Source organism: Cygnus olor, chromosome 2 (genome assembly GCF_009769625.2).
Source record: "Cygnus olor isolate bCygOlo1 chromosome 2, bCygOlo1.pri.v2, whole genome shotgun sequence".
Classification (NCBI taxonomy): Eukaryota; Metazoa; Chordata; class Aves; order Anseriformes; family Anatidae; genus Cygnus; species Cygnus olor.
In genome coordinates, this window is record NC_049170.1 from 63,538,256 (window position 1) to 63,543,989 (window position 5,734).

At 42.4% G+C, this 5,734-nt stretch overlaps 1 long non-coding RNA gene across 1 annotated transcript; it reads right to left on the bottom strand.

The window, feature by feature from the left end:
• Window positions 1-306: 306 nt before the first annotated feature.
• Window positions 307-4,060, bottom strand: LOC121066039. Its single transcript, XR_005817472.1, has 3 exons — window positions 3,939-4,060; window positions 2,157-2,705; window positions 307-978 (listed from the first exon to the last, which is right to left on the bottom strand). It is a non-coding gene; the product is annotated as an uncharacterized LOC121066039 (long non-coding RNA).
• Between the last annotated feature and the right edge of the window lie 1,674 nt (window positions 4,061-5,734).

Here is a 5,734-nt window from a genome sequence, read left to right on the forward strand (position 1 = left end):
TTCTTTTCACTCCATATCATTAATATATTTTTTTAAACTTTGTGGAAACCGTTGCTTGGTATTGCTACATTTTTCCATATGAAAATTTCTTTTAATGTGGCTATTATGTAAATAAATATGTCTAAAATATACTTTGCTATGTTACAAAGTAGAGCTTTAAAACATATGCTTCTTATAACTCTTATAAGAATTAATGAAACACTCATTCTTATGCAGTAGATCTGGTTTAACTTTGAAAAAATAAGTGAAAATGCTAACTAAAATAAATGAGATTGCTGTTAAATATCCATTCAAACTACTTTGGTATTTAAATTTAGCTCATTCAGCCTGTGGTGTATTAATTTGGAAGTAAGCCAGTTTCTCTTAAAAATAATAAAGTACTATGCAAATCCAGAATTGACTGTTTTGGAGCAAAGCTGTGCTTTTAATGCATCGACTGTCTTTGGGTGTAAGTGAGAGGAAAAGGCTTCTCAAACATCAAAATCGTGGTGTAGGGATGCCAACAAAAAGATTTTTACTTTTTCAGTTGATTCTGTTTGGCATTTCCCAAATCCTGACAATTTACTCCCACGGAAGCTGTAGTCTCCACTAAAATAGCTGCGATTAAGACAAGCAATTCTGGACTGGTACTGGTCCCAGCCTGTGGTCACAGCAAGGTTGGCTAACAGTGAAGAGCTGGAGGCAGAGTCGAGCTTGGCTCTGTGCTGCACGCACCAATTCCAGTTCAATCATCAATGAGCTGCTTGCACCAAGGACTGTTCCACCAAAACACAGAGGTGATGAGCACGCCTGAAGCAGAGTCCATCGATTCAGTGCCAGCTCAGGGTGGGTCTGTCTCCTTTGGCATAATGGGGAATAAACCATGTTCCTCATAGGGTGTCCATGAGGCATGAGAGGCCTGGAGAAGTCCCACTTCCATCCCATATTTTAAAATGTCTGGACGTGAAGAGGTGTAACAGGTCTGCATGGGACTTGACTCTACAACAGGCAAGTTAAAAATATAGCAAGTGCACTTGTGATGGAGGAGCAATAGCTGTTCATTCTGGGCAGAAACACAGAGAGAAGAGTGCCCACTCTTCTTCACAAAGTTCACAAAGAGATGCATGGCTTTCCAGCAACAGCATGAAACGGAAAAATACATCCATTGTCTATTTATAAATGACCAAGCCCCTCCAATAAGTGTCTTTGTGACCATGTCTCTGACTGCTCTGGCAGCCCTTCCCCACCATGCCGATGCTCCACCTGAGCAGGCATTGCACCAAAAAAGGGGCATGCTGCAGTTCAGCACAGTGGTGATATCTGTGGGTGAAGCACCCTGTATTGTGTGAGTCAGAGAAGCTCTGTCTCCAGAAATGCATGTTTTTCTCTGCTTGCACAAAAAAAAAAAAAATGTAGACTAAGCAATGTATTCATTATCCAGCAACTGGTGTGGGAGCAGGTAAATAAGGAAGAATTAAGGGAGTGAGGGGAAAGAGGAGCAGGGTGACACAGTTCAACTTTCCCTGGGGAAGACAGATCTCTGTTTTTCAACACAGAAATAAGACAGGAAGTGATGCAGTCTGATCAAAAGGCAGCTTGAACCACATACAGCTTCCATTTAAAGTAGCTTGCAGCTGGCCAGCCCTTTTGAGGATCAGATCAATATTTGGCATAGGCCACTATTGTTTGCTTTCAACTTTAGTCATTACAAAAGACCAAAGTTTTTCAGGTCATATAGACAATTTCTACCTGAAGGGAAAGTGAAAAATATGAGTATTTGCCAAGCTGAGGGAAAGCAAATGATATAAGGTTGTAGTTGTTTTACTAGAAGCAACCTTTCCAAACATTACACATTCTTAGTAGGAATGGTATTAACCCACTTAGAAACAGTGGGAACTCTACATCAACATTCAGGCTGATTTATTCTTGATCAGCCTGCTATTATCTAGGACTCTTCTTGAATCAATCAAAACCTCTTGTAATGGAAATACTCCGTAGCAAAAAGTGTCATACCTTGTAAAAAGGAAAATCCATTTCACTATTGGATATATCACATCAATAAAAAAATCACTTATCACTGGACAAGAAGACAGATTTTTCAAAGTGGCTGGAATTTGGGGGGAGGAGCAGAGGTTATGGTTAATGTTATTAGATTAGGACCACTGTTTGCAACTTACCTTTTGAATGATGTATTATGTTATCCAATGAAGCAAATCTACTGTGGCTTTCATCAGTTTCTCTTCTTCATACTAACAGCAGTAGGGATGAAGCTCTGCATTTTTTAAAGAAAACACGTTAAGAAATTTAAAAAACAGTAGTTTGTACTTTTTTTTTTTCTTAACGTCCTTGTTGGCATTCACATTTTTCCTTGAAAGGAATGGTGATGGCCAAGGATGAAGGTTGTGCCTGGGAACAGCTTCCATCTGCCTTCACATCAGGTGCACAGGGGTGCTGAACAGCAGTTTTCTACAAGGGTTTGTGAAGACCAGGTAAATCTTCTCTCATGGTTGTGTGGCCGCTCAAACTCTGAGGTGGGAAGGCTGGAGGAGTCTGGCTGGTATGTGCATGCTGAAATCAAGCCCCAGCTCTCGGATGGCAGTTGGAGACCTGAAGGGAGGGTCTGACAGCTTCAAATGGGTGCAAGCGAGACTGCTGCAAAACCTAGATACAAGCTGAGTTGGGAAGGGCTATCACTGTAGTTCACCTTGTCACAGTCTGCTGCAATGCTGGAGAGGAGACATGCATTTCAGAATTAAAATAATAGTAATAATAGTAATAGTAATAATAATAATAATAATAATAATAATAATAATAATAATAATCTGCTGGTTTGGTCTAGACTTGCCTTCAGCAAAACAAGGCAGATTTTCCTGCTGGACACTGAAAGCTACTGTCAGAACAGGCAGAACATATGCCTGGGATTTGTCTGGCCTTTTCCAGCTCCTTTCATGCAACGGCCTGAGCAGAAAAGCCATTGCATATTCCGTTACTGTCTCTTGTGGGGGAAGCAGTGGTCCTGGTAGGGTGGGGGCAATGAACGATGGGTCCTGACCCCACTGTTCTCCTGATCCCCCACATCAGGTAACGAAATCAACGTTGGCAAAAAGAGGAGTGGAAACAACCAGGCATGGAAGCCAACCACGTTAACTCCCCTGCCCAGGGAGAATGCTCTCTCTGATGATGCTATTACAAGGTACGGGCAAATTAGTAATGGGACAGATCCCCATGAGTGGCCTTTGCCTGGGTAAGATTAGTCCTGTAACAATCTTATCACACAGCATATTTTTAATCAAGTGCTTTCCTTCCCCTGGTTTTCCTTGGACACATCTTTCTCTCTATTCACCCCCCTCCCCTCCCCCCCCCAGCAGATCTTATGTCTGCAGGTCCTATGCGGTTGCAGCATGAGCTGCATGCATCACGGGTGGCCCCACATCTAATGGGCTGTGATCCAGCCCTGGTCATGCCTCCTGGTATGGATGCGGAGCTGCCACGGATAACCAGGGAAACCCGAGCAGAAACAGCAGTTCTATGCATCAGAAAAAAAAAAAAAACTCCTCTGTTTCAAATAAGCACAGATGAGTCTGGACCCAGCCTAAGCAATGTCAGCTTTTTGCTGGGAGTCTCAGAGAGGAGCACCCTCAATAGCTGTAGGAATGGGAAGACAGTGTGAAATTCAGAGCTTAACCTGCAATGTGTGGTGTCAAAGCTGGTGCCAAAAGTGCTCCACACCTGGAAAAGCTTTCTCTTGCATCCTCATGTGAGAGTCTCAGGATTCAGGTGAGCAAAAATGCAACGGAGAGACTCCCTTTTGAGTTCCTTGTGCTCTGGCATGACAACAGGCTGACGGGGAGGGCAGGGGATTTGTGCCCTGCTCTCCACACCTCCTGGCCACCAGCATCTAATCATTGGCCAAGAAGCAAAGCTGAGCAGTAAAACTGTGGTTAGGCATGAGTTAATACCTCTCACACAGGCCTTGTACAGTGATGCCAAAATTCAGCGAGCTGGGGAGGGTTGCATGAAGCCTCTTTCCATGGCATCTCTCCCAAAACAGTGCCGAGGCAGCTCGACTGTCCTCTCTAGCTGGCAAAGGAAAGCAAGGGAAGAGGGGTGAGCACAAAACCTGGGATTTTACATCTTTTGATATGAGATTAAGGATAAACAAGGTGAAAAATGTCATGCCAACCCCACAGAAATCACTTGACATCACAAAATAACTTATCTCCATGATTTTACCTGTAAATCATTGATAAAGCTTACATATTCTTACAACATATTGAAGTTCATGGATCAGCTCGTGCAATGCAAATTCCATCAAAACATCATTTCCTATTTTAGACCTTATGTGGTCCCATAAACTGGGGACTTAGTTAAGCTGAAGTCTGTGACAGAATGTAGTCCTACAGAGAAGCTCTTTCTACAGAGGGAGATTGTTTGAATTCAGCTCCTCTGCAATTACAGGAAAAGCAAATTCTGTGGAACATCCTCCCAGGGCTCTTAGTTCTCCCTATTAGCTTAATTTCCGTTCAATCATTAGGTGAAAGAAAGAGTTTGTGAAACAAACAGAAACACTCATGCACACACGAATTCACTCAAAAAAGGGTTGTGGAAGGCAGACTTTTCTCACATACAAGATACAGAATCCAGTCTCTACCATCCCTTGGCCCTGGATCAGGCCATAACAATCCACCCCACTTTTACTACCTGCTGGATCTCTCCCCATTCACTTCAGGACCTCAGTTCTTTGGTGGTCTTCTGTTTTGACATCTGCTTACTCTTATCTCTAATCAGTTTTGCTGATAGACATTTCCCCTGAGTGTGGAGAAGCTAATAGATTTTATTTTAAAACAACTACTACTTAGTAGTCAGGAAATTATCTTTGTGGCCTGCATGGGTGAGAGACCCAGTTGCCAACATTCCGATGCAGACAGCTCAAGTCTCGCCCAGCTTTATCTGATTTGCTCTGTTTTATTCCTTATACTCTCAGAACATAATGGCATAATGACTGCAATACATTTTGTTTAAACTGCAATTAGGCAGAATGCACAATATCCCAAGGCACTGCGTGATCAGGGCACTGTAAGTAATTGTTAAATAATGCGGCACTTAACCATGGTTTCTATCAAGAATTGCACCATCTGCCAAACCAAGGAGCTGCACTTGGAACATGCTGCTTACAGTGAGCCGGAGCAGTTCCAGCAATTGTCACTCAATGCAAAACTCCTCATTAGAAAGTATAACAAACTGCAAGGTTTTACAGGGAGAACAATGTCAGCTTTCTGCCCTTGACTGATACAAAAGCTTACTAGAATATGCAGCAGCCCACATTTTGCTGCAGTGGTTGCACAAAAGATGATGGTTCTCCAACTGATATAAATGCCATAGCATCCTACAACAGGGTAACTTTGTGGGTTTTAGTGATGGTACATTGAATCCCCAGCTAGAGAGCAGCAATCTATTGCATGTGGTGGACAAAAGTAAATAAAAAAAAAACAACTCCAACGCTTTCCAAACCTTAATGAACCATAACGTAAAAGCACAGTACTAGAAAGTAAACTGTGAAGAAGTTACTACCCTTTTGCAGGATGCTTGAGAAAACCCCTGACAGCCTTCTTGTTGCTGATTTTAATCAAGTGAAAGGAACCACACAGGTATGAAGAGCTGAGTCCTAGGTAATTTCAATCTGAACTTTCAATGGGAGCGGGATGGTAAGGAATGTCTGCATCTTGGCTTTTAAACATTAGTCTTTCTTTTAAAA